The sequence below is a fragment of the Ursus arctos genome, unplaced genomic scaffold (assembly GCF_023065955.2).
Source record: "Ursus arctos isolate Adak ecotype North America unplaced genomic scaffold, UrsArc2.0 scaffold_10, whole genome shotgun sequence".
Lineage (NCBI taxonomy): Eukaryota > Metazoa > Chordata > Mammalia > Carnivora > Ursidae > Ursus > Ursus arctos.
The window spans coordinates 34875952-34891091 of NW_026622764.1; the positions used below are offsets into that span (position 1 = coordinate 34875952).

General features: G+C 35.6%; 1 pseudogene; it reads left to right on the plus strand.

Annotated features, from left to right (window-relative positions):
• The first annotated feature begins 13411 nt into the window (after positions 1-13411).
• Positions 13412-13912, plus strand: LOC113251066 (peptidyl-prolyl cis-trans isomerase A-like; annotated as a pseudogene).
• The last annotated feature ends 1228 nt before the right edge of the window (positions 13913-15140 follow it).

The following is a 15140-nucleotide window of genomic DNA, read 5'->3' on the forward strand; positions in this document are numbered from 1 at the left end:
TAGGCAAAATGGGCTCTGGATAAAACTGTAAAGAATGCTTAGTTTTCAGTAACCGCAGGTCTACCTAAAAAAATATAAAGGTTAAAAATTTCTTGTGTAGTATTACTTTAATTTTTCTATAGATTGTAGTTTTTATAATATATTATACCAAGGGGGATTTTAAAAACACATGCCTAAAGTTACCAAATAATTTAAAGACTATCAAGCGTACTTTACAAAAATATATTGACTATGTATATAGTTAAATAGTTGGTATGAATATATACAGAAGCGTGCTTATATTGACTTAGCTCTGTCTTACATAGAGACACATTTTATATTTCACCAAATCTAAGACCCAGTATATTCTAGGAAGCTGCATTATTGATATATAACTAAGAAAGTTAAAAAAAAATGGATACAGTGTGTTTTCATGCTTATCAAATAAGCTATGCCATGCTTACTTAAATATAGACTTTGATCACTTGATTGTAAACACAAGGCCAGGAAAATACAAGCATAATAAATTAGATAAGGTATTTCTAAAATCTTTTCACATCTAGAATCAAATGTTTCTGAAATACTTTGCTACTCAGAGCTCTTGATGTCAGTTTTTCTTCTACATAAGACTGTACCACCAAAGACATTGGTGTTGCAATACTTTAAAGGAATCCATAAAGAACTGGTAGCCATCGATTCCAAGTTCTTAAGCACATTTGCACTTACATACACCAAGAGAACTTTTGATTCCTGCTTTGGGAATATTTCTAAACATATTTCTAGATCACGACTTCTATTTCCTCCTTTTCATATTATTTGTCTCCCTTGGATTGGTGCTGTGCTATTGTCTTTAAGATTTTGCTCAAAGCTACTCATACTCATTCTGTAAGTCTGATGCTGGTAATTTTAAGAACTTGTGTGATCAATGATAGCTGCTTCATGACTGCTGCCTTAGACAAAAGTCACCACTCCAAGATGCCATTGACTATGAGATGTATCTCAGTTTGTGATCTTAATATATGAAAAAATATGTGACATAAAATCAGAGGAATATAGCATAATATTTATTGACATCAATCTGTAAGATTTTGCTTTCACAATGTATAATATATATCATCATGTTGTACATTTTAAATATCTTATAATTTTATTTGGCAATTATACCTCACCGAAGCTAAAAAATCCTCTGGATTTTATATTTTACATTGGATTAGGTATCTTTTAGAAAGTTTTTTTTTTTTTAATTTTTAAACAACTGAATGTTATGAAGCATATACACAAATCTCACCTTTACAACAAAACTTTATTCTTTCTTATATGAGTTGCCCATGACAGTATTCTTGTTCTAGATTGTCATTTAGTTCAGTTATTGCAACTGAAAGTTGAAAATTTGAAAGTTAAGAATTATTTATTTCTTTAAAAGGAAATACAGATTCCATTTCACAAAGACAAGCTGTCCCCTTAATCGAAAAAATAAGTTCTAAGGATCTACTTCCCTATAAACAGAATTGTTGAAACCTAAGACGTACATTTGGGTAACTTCTCCAGAAGGACATTTCTAAGAATTAGTCAAAAATCAGAACTCTCAAAGTATAATGACATCCCTAAAGTAAGCTAGCTATAGTTATTTGAAGTATCTGTAGATGGCATTCAGGGCTTCAGAGGTCATGCATTCACAATATAAACTGATATATAGTCCTAAAATGCTACTATAATTTCATGATAAAAATATGTTATATTTTCTTAGGCCACTTTGCAACTCTTTCATTATTAAAACTATTCCGTCTCCGAATGTGATAACCCTGTAAATCAAAGAGTAGTTCATTATAAGGCAGCCAAGGCAGCTAACACTTAGAGCCCTGTAACTCGTGTCACTAGCTTATACTTCTCTGCATAGCAAAGTCTTTGTTTCCAGCTCCATCAAGCCTACGATATATTTTTATTTTTTCAACTTAAGTGAGCATGATTCTCAACTATGTGACGTGTATAATATCCTTTCATTTTTAGAAAAGTCAAATCTATATCTACTTTGAGCTCCTTTTTGTTAAGGTGGTGGCTAGAGGAGTGGGGAGAGGGGTCTTACATCTAGTCCAAGCCCTTAGTTCATAGAAGTAACTCCAGATCCTTCATTTGCATCTCCTGGCTTTTTGTAGCCCGTGTATCTCCTTGTTGCTTCTCTAACATATCTTTGGGATATAGTGATCTCTCTGCTGCTTTGATGTCATCCTAAAATGTTGAAATCTATTGTATCCTATGCCTGGATAAAATATATATATATATATATATATATATATTTTTTTTTTTTGGTGGGGGAGAGGAAGTAGAGGTTGGTATGCTGCTTTTATATATTTTTGCTCAAAAAACAGAGCAAGAACATCTAATGGATCCCACTGATCTTGCTGTTCTCATCTCCTTTCCATCTCTCCTGACTCTAAGCATCTATCATTATCTCCTTAAAGGTCTTCTAGGCTCATTTCTCATTTCTGCCTTCCTCCCTTTATTTCTGCCCCTCATCTTCTTTCTTCCCTGCTCTTCATCTTCCTATCTCCCTCGCTTCCTCCCTTTTTCTCTTTTAATTTTTTGAATGAACACACTTCTTCCTAAGATAAATAATATACAGCCTATGTGCTAATGCAACAGGGGATGAGAAAAATAGAAAACTTTGAGAAAAATGAACTCTGGTTGGTTTCATCCAATTATTAGCCTACCATATCTGCTGGGGTATTCCATAACCCAGAATTGGAGCCTGATTGAGAAAATTTGGAATGGTTCATAAAATGATGAAATTTATTAAAATGGACAAACCTAAGAATATCACTTTTGTTCTTTAGTCTTAGGGAACGACTTATGTCCATAGATCTAAGAAAGTTGTGTTTGGGGATAGAAGATGTGAAAAACAAAGGGAGGAAAAAAATAGAAGTATATGGGCAGGTAGAAACATTGAGGAGAAGAGTTGAAAGAATGTTAAATAGAATATGGACATTATGTGGCTGAGGAATTTGTTAAACCTGCAGAACATCAGCCATACTTTCTTCTAAGCTCCAAACTAACTGTGAATCTAACCCATAAATCCTTGTCTTTAACTCCTCAAGTATATTCTGCAGGTGGCCTGAACTCTAACCAGTAAATGTATTATTCTATGTGTTTTGCCATGTGGAAAGTGGAACTTGGAAAGTTCACCCCTTTCATTCTGATTGTTCTTTGTGGACTCTTCTTCCTTTGAATCCACTGAGACGATGCCATATAAATGTCATTCCAGACATTTTTAAACATGTAATGGTAACTCAAGGTCATCCAAAAGAAGTCAAAAGACCGGCATTGCGAAATTTAGGGGAATAAAATGGAAATAGCTAGATGGTTGTGCTCCCTTCAACATTATGGTGGAATATATATTTAATCAGTTATTCATGAAATATATATTTATAACCTACCGTGTGCTCAATATGTTTTCAGGTGCTAAAACTTGAAAACTTGGTCCTAGAAGTCAGAATAATCTGGGTCAGAATCTTAGAAGCTATGTAAATGCATGTAAGTGATTCCTAATCTATAAGATGACAATAAAATATCCCACCTTATAGAGTTACTTTGAAGATTAAGATAATGCACTTAATGCTTAGCAGAGTACCTGGTTTATAAGAGATGCCTCACAATAATTAGGTTCCATGACAGATGAAAGAGACGCATTCATTGTTCAGGGATATATGAATGACCACAGAGATCAGAAATGGCTCCATAAAATAAACTATATTATTTAAGATGAATCTCTTTGATTTTTTTTTCAGATTTTTTCAATCAACTGAATTTTATATTCATAAAATAGCTTTTTGATTATTAGAAAATGATATATGCCCAGTGTAAAAAAATGTCGTGTTCATACAAAGTAATAATAATAGTAAGAGCTAGTATTGATTGAGGGTAAATTAAGTGCTTGCTTTTCCTGTCTAATCTTTGCTGCAGTGCCATTTTTAAAATTGATTCTGATATTGTATCTTTCAGGTGCTATGCACACATACACACGCACACACACATGTGTATATACACACACATGCACCCAAAAAACTATATATACATGCATGTATATATAACGACACACATACATATTTCCTTTTAAGGTTTTTTGGTTTAACGTTGAATTTGAATTTATGGAAGAATATCATATTTAAAATAATGAATCTTCTCCAATACATTTGTGGAATTTTTCAAATTCATCCATGAGTATCCATTTAGTATCATTCAACAGAGTCTTGTCTTTCTGAAATAGAGATCTTATAATAAAATCTTTTTTAAAAGAATACCTTATAAATTTTGTTACTGGGTATCTTTACATCAGGTCAGGATGGAGGGTAGGTTTGTAAATAGAACATTCTGAACTAAAGAAACAAATAGAACCATGTGCAAATACATAGAAACAAAAACATTATGGTATGGTCTAGGATCTTTAAATCGATTACTGTGGTTGCTAGACTGGTCAGTTGAAGGGAACACTTCTTTTTCCCTGATAGGAATGTGATATTGTAATTTATAATAGGTAATATTTGGTCTTTGTCCCTTTCCTGGCAAAAAAAGCTCCTAAAACCCTTACAATTTCCTAAGTGATGAGAGCTTGAAAATGTCTTTTAAATTATGTGAATGAGGTGACATTTGGAACACAACTAAGGGTGGGGGTTGGTTGCTGGGGGTGAACCAACCATATGACTGGAAGGTTGAAATTTTCACTGGCACCACCTTCCTGTTTCTGGAGGAAGGGTGGAGGGGCTGCAGTTGAATCAATCACCAGTGGGCAGTGATTTAATCAGTCATGCCATATAATGCGGCCTCCGTAAAAACCCCAAGGAATGGGGTTCTGAGAGGTTCTGGGTTGGTGAATACGTGTGGGAGAGCTGGGCGAATTGCATGCTTGGAGAGGGCACCAAGCTCCAGGCCCTCTCCCCATACCTTGTTATATCATCCCTCTCTTCTATGTGGCTGTTTCTGAATTAAACCTTTTTATTATAAACTGATGATTCAGTAAGTGAAAGTTTCTCTAAGTTCTGTGAGCCATTCTAGCAAATTAATCAAACCTGAGGTGGAAGTTGTTGGAACCTAGCTAGTCAGTGAGAAGTACAGGTAATGATCTGGACTTGCAGCTGGCATCTGAAGTGGAGTGAGGGGCGGTCTTGTGGGATTGAGCCTTTAATCTGTGGTATCTGACATTATCACTAGGTAGATAATGCCAGAATTAATTTGACTTTTAGGGCATTCAGCTGGTGACTGGAGAATTGCTTGGTGGTATGAAGGAATACCCCTACACACACACACACACACACACACACACACACGCACACACACACACACACACACAGCCATTACAACTGGATACAGAACCCAAATAGGGAACTTTATTTTTTTAATTGCCCATCAGAATGATCTGATTGCTCATGTAATCCTAGACTGCTATGATAATTAGCCTGATTCCATTTTTGATGTTTAAATGTTGACAGCTTTTCTAGTCCCATCCCTCCCTCTTCCCAGACTGCCCTACATCCGAGCAATCAAGAAGGCCCTCACACCTTTAGCTCCTGCTAAAGGGTGGGAATATCAAGAATAGTCTCAAGCCCCAGGTACACCCTCGCCCCCGCCGGCTTCACCCCTCTTCACAATAAAAGCACCAAACTACCCCAACCTTTGCTCCCTTCTTCCACATCCCCTCTTGAGTTCTTCCCTTGCTGGGACTCCTTGCTGGTTGTTGAGTGCTAAACATACTTTATGCATAGTCGTTGGGCTTTGTGTTGTGACATCTGTCTCAGCATCTGAATACATTCTCTTGTGAGCAGCCATTTCTGCCTCTAGGTGAACTGATCCAACAGCTGCTGGTGTTAGAGTAGGCACTTAGTTAGGCTTTCACAGGATGCCTGGAGACGTGCAAAGAGAGAATCAAGGCCTGTTATCAGGAAAGTCAGCAGTTGCCCTGGCAGCATGCCACAAACAAGGCCACAAGAAGCCAGATCAAACTAGACAGATCCAAGACAAATAAGGTCAGAGGCCCTGACCGAGTAAGGAAGAAAAAGGGTGAAACCCAGCACCCAAAGAAATCTCCTCCTTAAATAATAAATATCCCAGCCCTTCGTTATCAACCGTCGATATAAGATAGAGGTTCAAACTCCAGGTGTGACTCTCCCTTGAGCTCTCCCACTCTCACAGCTCCAGAGTGTACTCTCTTCTTAATAAACCCTTCACTTGCACTGTTCAACCACCGTCTTGTCTTTCCTTGAATTCTTTTCTTGCGTTGAGCCTAGGAGCCTCTGGCACTGACCGGAGGATGGCTAGGCAGAGGCCTCAGGGCCGGAGGTCTCCTCATTCCGCACAGCAACTCTTGTAACACAGAAGGGGCAGTTGTTTCCCGTACCCCTGGATCCTGCTTTCATATGACAGACTGGTAGCCAGTGGAGTGTGGGACAAACTGATATATCCCACATCCAAGTCTAGCCCAATCTTGGAAGCCCCATCTGTGAAGCATTCTCTTCCTGTGTTTACTGGCTGGATGCTGATAGCACAGGTGTGGGGATGTGTTGATAACAGAGCTTGTGTTAACCTGGTTCTCTAAAAGATGGCATTGAGTGCAGCCCACTTCCTGCCTCTGCCACCAGCCCTTGGACACTATAAATTTAAGCCTCTAAGATTTTGGAGTTTATCTATTACAACAGCTAGTGTTATGTTAAATAGTACAGACTGATGATCATTCAGCTTACGATTTTTTGACTTTATGACGGTGCAAATCTGATACACATTCAGTAGAAATCAAACTTTGAATTTTGAATATCGATCTTTTCCCAGGATATTGATCGATGGTAACTTCCTCTCTCCTGATGCTCGGCTGGGGCAGCAGCCACAGCTCCCAGTCAGCCATGTGATCACCAGGGCGAACAACTGATACGTTTACAACCATTCTGTGTTTCACTGTCAGTACAGTATTCAATAAATTACGTGAGATAGTTAACACTTTATCGTAAATAGGCTTTCTGTTAGATGATTTTGCCCAACTGTAGGCTAATGTGAGCATTCTGAGTATGTTTAAGGTAGGCTAAGGTAAGTTATGATGTATGGTAAGTTAGGGTTATTAAATGTATTTTTGACTTAAGATATTTTCTACTTACGATGTAATCCCACCTAAGTCAAGAAGATCTGTATACTGTTTATACTGTGTAGTGAAATGAATTATAATAAATTTATCTGGGACAATTATTTTGCATCTACAGTTTACTGGGAAATTTCCAACAGTAACAACAGAGCCCAGGGTCCCCAATTCAAGGAAAGACTTGCAAATCAGCAATATCAAATCAGGTTAAATTATTTTAACTATTTGAAATAATGTTTTTAACACAAAATTATTTATAGATTATAGTCAAATTTATTTTACTTGAGTTATTTAAATCCTTAAAATAATTAGGTGGGTGCATTAATTAATTCCGAATATTTAAACCTATATTGAGAATGCCAAGTATCCTTAACATGCCATCATAAATCATAGTCATGATGATTTTCCCCCCCTCTGGCCATTGTACTGAGGGAAAAGTATAGAAAGAGTAACTGTTGACAAGGAGATTGAGATCTTTCAAGACAAGGAGATTGAGATCTTTCAAGAAGTTAACATTAATAACCATCTGTTCCTTTGGGATTAATTATTTTTCTATAAATATTACTAGATTTAACAGAAAGTATTCTTTATCAAAACACATGCATGTAATAGGAAGAATGATTGTAAGAATAAGAAGAATGATTATAGGAAAAATAGTAACCAGGAGAGAATAATCTGTTTTACTGTATCTTGTTTCATTTTGAGTTTATTAATTTAATTATCTTAGTTGTGTACATTTAATGTGTGAAAGTATAATTTAGCAGAATTTTATTTTTTTTCTCTGTTTAAAAATATATCCTGATGACTTCACTAGGAACCAAGCTCAAGTGGGTTAGAGGCATATTCTAATTTTTGTTTCCTGTTAAGTGACTTTGGGATTATTTCCTGAAATGAAAGTGAACAAGTCGTAAAGAGTTGATACTGAATGCTTACTTGCTTATTCTCATATCACTAATTGAAATAGAACCTCATTTTTTAAAAAGGAAATTTGAAAAAAAAGTTCAAATCAAGGGAGAAGAATGTAGGGGTGAGGTTTGAACTGGCCATAAAATGTCGAAAGAGTTTGTGTTTGACTTGCCAAAAACTTGCTCTTGTATCTTACAAATTGTACTTTTAATTTCTGTGTTCCTTTTCTTCATAAAAAACCTCTTCCAATTCTAAAGTCCTGTGATCCCTCAAATAATCCTTACTAACAGAAATGAATGAATAAATGTAGAAAAGTTTTACTGTTTTTCTAAGATTCACTTTCAGCTCTTTCTCTCTTTAATATTTCTCAAGAATTGTGAAATGAAGAATAATGTTAAATAACTATTGCAAAGATGATAGTATACATAATGAAGCTGAAATTTGAAGAAATAATTTAAAAAGAAACTAGATGCAGGCTTTTAAAGATAAACACTTAAGATTCTTAAAACTTTAAGTAACATTGTATATGACTATGTATGAAATCTGAGCATTATTTTAGGACATCTTTTGTGCTAAAAGACTTCAATGTATAGTGACAGCTCCTGGTAATAAATTCTGGGACAAATATAATTCTGGATGCTTATATTTTTATCTTTCCAAAGTCAACAAAGGTGGGAGAAATATTCTATGGCAAAGCATTTTCTAATTGTTTTCCAAAAATTCCTTGCTCAAAAACTAAACACTGCCAGAGGAATTTGAAAATAAAAAGTTTTTTTTTTTTTAATTTAAAATATAAGAATATATCTAAACCAAGAAAAATATGATAAAGTTATTCTGACCCATTCTCAGTCCAAACCTATTTCTAATCCAAACACTGCTTATTTTTTCAAGGTTAGCATAAATATGCATGAAATATGCAAAAGACCTTGATATTTCACAGATTTTGACCTTTTTGAGTTTGCCTCATGAATTTATTCCCACATCTTGCCATTTAAGTTCATTTTTCTCTTATCTTGAGTCCACATATTTACTGGCCATTTAAATTAGTTACCAGCCCTCTCCATCAGGGGGTATTTATGTCTTTTTCTGTAACTGACTTTGTAACTTCTTTTCCCCTTCTAGAATAAATTGTTAGTGATTCTCTGAGGATGCTTTTCTGTCTGGAACATACAGAAAACAAGGTGTTAATGCTCCGAGCCCCGGAACATAGAACAGCCTTTCCTATACTCCAATATTATCCTGAAGTTGTGGTTGTCATATTGTTTTGTTTTTGTTTTGCTTTGGCTTTTTGTTTGTTGGTTTTACCAAGCTCTTTAGTATCAGGAAAGAAAAGAAAAACCTGTTTAATTTTGGCCCTGTCACTTATCATTCTACAAAGTCAGGGAGTTACAGGTTTTGAGAATTTCACAAAACCTTTCCTTATGCCAGGATAACGAATGAAATAATCACAGTGTAAGGTGCAATAGAACTCTGCTACAAAATGTAGGTCGCTATTATTATTATTAGTCACATTATTATCCAATGATGTTACCATTGGGATTATTCCTCAATGAGCAAGTTACATCACTAGGATTAATAACAACAAAAAAACCCTAAAAGACAGTAACATTGTAGTTTTAGGATGGGCTTGGAGCAGAAAACTGAAAATTTCACATGGGTGGTTGATGACGCCAACCATGGAAAACTCAGACAAAACTGGGAGACTCTAGGAGGAGACAAATGTCTTTAATCCTGCAGAATTAACATAAATGTGTTTTTATGGTTTTGGTCACTGGCTGATAAAGCTGAACATTATATTTCTGTGGTATTCCTATTAATATCATCCTCTTCCAAAAAACATCAATGCCGCCATCATGTTTAATTGGTCAAGATCAACATTAGTTTGGGGCGCCTGGGTGGCACAGTCGTTAAGCGTCTGCCTTCGGCTCAGGGCGTGATCCCGGCGTTATGGGATCGAGCCCCACATCAGGCTCCTCCGCTATGAGCCTGCTTCTTCCTCTCCCACTCCCCCTGCTTGTGTTCCCTCTCTCACTGGCTGTCTCTATCTCTGTCAAATAAATAAAATCTTAAAAAAAAAAAAAAAAAAAAAAAAAGAAAGATCAACATTAGTTTGAAGATACATCCTTACTAAAGTGCCAAAAGGGATACTTTATTATTAATAATCAGTAAATATGATTTTGTCACTCAAAAGAAGGACAGAAAGAAAGATGAGAGAGTGGGAAACTAATGTGTAGTGAATATTTTATCTGTTTTGGTAGGCACTTTCACTCCTATTACATCATCCTCTCAGTAACCTTATCCCCCATGGTAATAATATATACTGACTTCAAATAAACCTTTGGAGCTTCATAATACCATTCCAGATAGTGAAATCACAGGGGTGTCTTGCCTCATAGAACTGGTTTGTGACAGAGCCAACTTCCCCTACCTGTAAAGTCAAATCCATTTCCACCACACCATTCTATCAGTCTTATTTCTGGAAATAAGTGTAAGGTAAATATCAGTTATTATAGGAGTAATTCTTTCAATGAAAATAGTGTGGATGAAATCATCTTAATATATTTATCTCTGTGTAGATAGTATTTCCTCACATAATTTTTAAATGAATTCAGTAAATAATTTTTAAAACTCATAGAAGACCCAAATATATGATTTTTCAAATTATAATAACACTCTTCACTCATATTTTAAGATCACTTCACTTGGACAGTATCATTTAGAAGTTATTTATTAGTAGATTTCTTGAATGACTGAGGACTTTTTGATAGTTTGTAAGAAAGAATACCAGATGAAAGTGGTGAAATACACACTATATAAGTTATTCACCATGTTATATTATTTTTCAGGCATTTAAAAATCCTGGAAAATGTAACCTCTCTTTTTCCTTTATGTTGAAATATCAGAAAAAAACTATTACTTTCTGCAGGGGAGAATTGCTTGATATAGCCCTTGCTTTGTTCTAACACCATTCCTTTCATATTCCATATTAATCATTAGTAATATATTCCTGCATGCTATTTTTCTGTATTCTCATATACAGTATTTTTTAGTCAATCATGAACTATATTATTAAATTTAAGATATTTAAGAGACTCCTGGGGGGCTCAGTCAGTTAAGCATCTGCCTTCAGCTCAGGTCATGATCCCAGAGTCCTGGGATCAAGTCCTGCTTGGGCTCTCTGCTCAGCGGGGAGCCTGCTTCTCCCTCTGCCTGCCCCTCCCCCTGCTTGTGCGTGTGCACGCACATACTCTCTCTCTCTGACAAATAAATAAATAAAATCTTTAGGGAAAAAAAATAAGATATTTAAGAATAAAACAGTATGTTTGTGCATGTTTTCAGTCTGTGTATATATATCCATGCATGCACATCCTGTGTGTTATCCTCAGACTGATAGCAGGAGATAACGGTAAATTAATATTGAATTACTTCATTCATTCAACAAATTTTAAATTAGCTCTATAATAACCAGTTACTAGATTCATTCATTCATTCATAACAGTAAATTAGATATTGGAGTCCTTGCTATCTGAAGCTTAAAATCTAGCCTGGAAGGTGGTTGTGAAAGAAAAACTGCACCACTACAAATAAGATTACAAATGTAATAGATTGTAAATACCATGAATTGAAAGTGACTAACAGTTTGCTCAAAATAGACCTGGTCTATTCCTCGTGTGTGTGTGTGTCTGTGTGTGTGTGTGTGTGTGTATGAAAGAGTAACTCTTTTCATTTTAAAAATGTCTTGGTTTTGAATGAAGATGTATAATAGTCACTCTAATTAATGTTGAAACATCCTTTTATTGCTGGGATCAGTCTTATGATATATTTTTGTTGATACAGTATTATCTTCTGCTTGCTAGTATTTTTTAAGAATTTTTGCGTAAGGTGGTAGGATTGCCAGGAATGTTTCTTTGTGCAGTTTTTAATAAGGTGTCAGCAGTGTTGTGCTTGCTTTCTCTATGCTTTTTCATATCCTTTTGATTATTTGGATTTTAAACTTGACAATATTTAGCTATAAAATTATTTGGGGAGATGCTCTTTGATAATATTATGTATTTGTTTTCTGTGGAAATACCTCTTAGAGTTTCCTTGCTGGGGTGATATTTGGCAAATTATAGTTTCCTTGAGAGTTATCAATTTCATTCAGATTTTCAAAAATATTTCAGTAAAGGTATAAAACTAATATCCTAAGAGTTTTAAATGTTTCTCTTATGATGGTTATTCTTCCACATCATATTTTGTGATTTTCTATTTTTTTTTAAATTAGGTTAGCTGGTGATTTGTATATGGTTGGTTATTTATTATTTCTGAGTGCTTTGTTTTCTACTCATAAAATATATATTTTATACTGGAGATATATGTTACATTTTTCTATATTATGTGGGGATTTTTTCTGAGCACCAGTGTGTAAGCTGTTGCTTTTACATATGTAGAAATTTGAAGGTGTCGTGAATCGAGTCATTGACTTGCCCTCTACAAAGCAACAACTGCTTACTTCACTCTTTGGAAGTTCTCTTTTCCAGGTGACATTGAAAGTGTAACAAGACTTCACTTTGATAAATTTAGGTACCAAGGAAATCCATAATGTAATTCAGCAGCTGTGCTCAATATATAGGAAATAGTATTTCCAAACCAGACACTAAAACTAAAACTTGCTTTGAATATGTTAAGTCACATTTAAGCCTAAAAGATTTGGTAAAATGTGATCCAGTATATCATGATTGTATATTTCAATTTTAGTTATGCTTATTTCTCCACAGTCTTTCATAATCTATGGAATTAACCAGGACAGTACAATGGAAGTCAGTTTTGATGATCCATTCTTCTTAGTCATCAAGACTCATTCTATCATTATAAACTTCTACTTTTCTCCTCTTATTAAATTTGGAATAAATACACATGCCTTTGCCTCCAATATCATTACCTTGATAATGAGTCACCATCATTTCTGGCCTGAGTAGTTGCCGTAGATCCTTACTTTATATCCCTGAATTCACATTTGTACTTCTAAAACATTCTTGGACAATAGCCAGTATAATCTTTGTAAGTATAAATCTGAAAATACCACTCCAAATTAGAATATCTCAATGGTAAAACTCATAGAAGATCATATAGGAGAAAACCTAAAAGACCCTGGGTATGACTATGACTTTTTAGACACAACACAAAAGGTGTGATTTATGACAGACATAACTAACAAGCTGGGCTTCTTTAAAATTTAAAACTTCTGTAAGAGACAATGTCAAGAGAATGAGAGGAAAAGGCACAGACTAGGAAATAAAATTAGCAAAATATATATCCGACAAAGGACTATGACTCAAAATATACAAAGAATTCTTAAAATTGCACAATAAGAAAACAAACTACCTGATCTGAAGTAGGTCAAAGTCTGTCCTTGCAGACGCAGCCTCCCAGCACCGCTCAGCCATGGTCAACCCCACTGTGTTCTTCAGTATCGCGGCGGACTGCCAGCCCTTGGGCCACATCTCCTTCCAACTCTTTGCACACTGAGTTCCAAAGACAGCAGAGACCTTCTGTGCTCTGAGAACTGGGGAGGAAGGATTTGGTTATAAAGGTTCCTGTTTTCAGAGGATTATTCCAGGATTCACGTGCCAGAGTGCTGACACTATAATGGCACTGGCGGCAAGTCCATCTATGGGGAGAAATTTGATGATGAGAATTTCATCCTGAAGCACACAGGTCCTGGCATCTTGTCCGTGGCAAATGTTGGACCCAACAGAAATGGTTCCCAGTTTTTCATCTGTACTGCCAAGACTGAGTGGTTGGATGGCAAGCAATGTGGTCTTTGGCAAGGTAAGAGAAGGCAGGATATTGTGGAAGCCATGGAGTGTTTTGGGTCCAGGAATGGCAAGAACAAGCAAGAAGTCCACCATTGCTGACTGTGGACAAATCTAGTAAATTTGACTTATGTTTTATCTTAGCTACCAGACCACTCCTGTAGTGCAGGAGAGTACCCGCTCACCCCATCTGCTTGAAATATCTATAATATTTGTGGTTTTGTTGCAGTTCCGTGGGTTCCATATTTTCCTTACTCCCCTCCAAGTCTAGCTAGATTGCAGAGTTCAGCTTATGATTATGAAATAAAAACTAAACAACGACAACAACAAAAGGAGGCCAAAGTCCTTAACAGACACTTCAAAAAAGAAGATACATAGATGCCAAATAAGCATATGAAAAGTTCCTTATGTCATATCAGGAAAATGCAAATTAAAATAACCATGATATACCACCACACACCTATTAGAATAATCAAAATCTGGGAAACTGACAACACCAAATACTACAGGTGAGAAAATAGAACAACAGAAACTCTCATTCATTGCTGGTGAAAATGCAGATGGTATAGCCACTCTGGGAGACAGTTTAATGGTTTCTTATAGTACTAAACCATATAATCCAGCAGTCACACTCCATGGTATTTACCCAAAGGATGTGAAAACTGATGTCCACAAAAAAAGCCTGCACACAGATGTTTATAACAGCTTAATTCATAACTACCCAAAATTGGAAGCAATTAACATGTCCTTTGGTAGGTAAATGGATAAATAAACTGTGGTATATCCAACAATGGAATATGATTCCGGACTAAAAAGAAATGATCGATCAAGCCATGAAAAGATATGGAGAGAACTTAAATGGGTATTACTAAATGAAAGAAGTCAATCTAAAAAGGTGACCTACTGTATTATTTCAATTATATGACATTCTGAAAAAGGCAAAAGTGTGAAGATAGCAAAAAGTCAGTTGTTGCTAATGGTTAGGGATGGGGTTGGAGAGCAAAATAGAGCGCAGAGGATTTTTAAGGCAGTGAAAATACTTTGTATAATACCCGTAATGATCGATACATATTAATACACATTTGTCCAAACCCATAGAATGTACAACACCAAGAGTGAACAGTAATGTCAACTGCAGACTCTGGGTGATTACGATGTATCAGTGTAGGTTCATCAGTTGTAACAAATACACCACTGAGGTGAGGATTGCTAATTACTAGGGAAGCTATATGTGTGAGGAAAGGGTATTTATGGGAAATCTCTATACCTTCCTCTCAGTCTTGCTATAAATCTAAAGCTGCTCTTAAAAACTGGTCAGCAATAAATAATCTCAGTGGCTTTACATT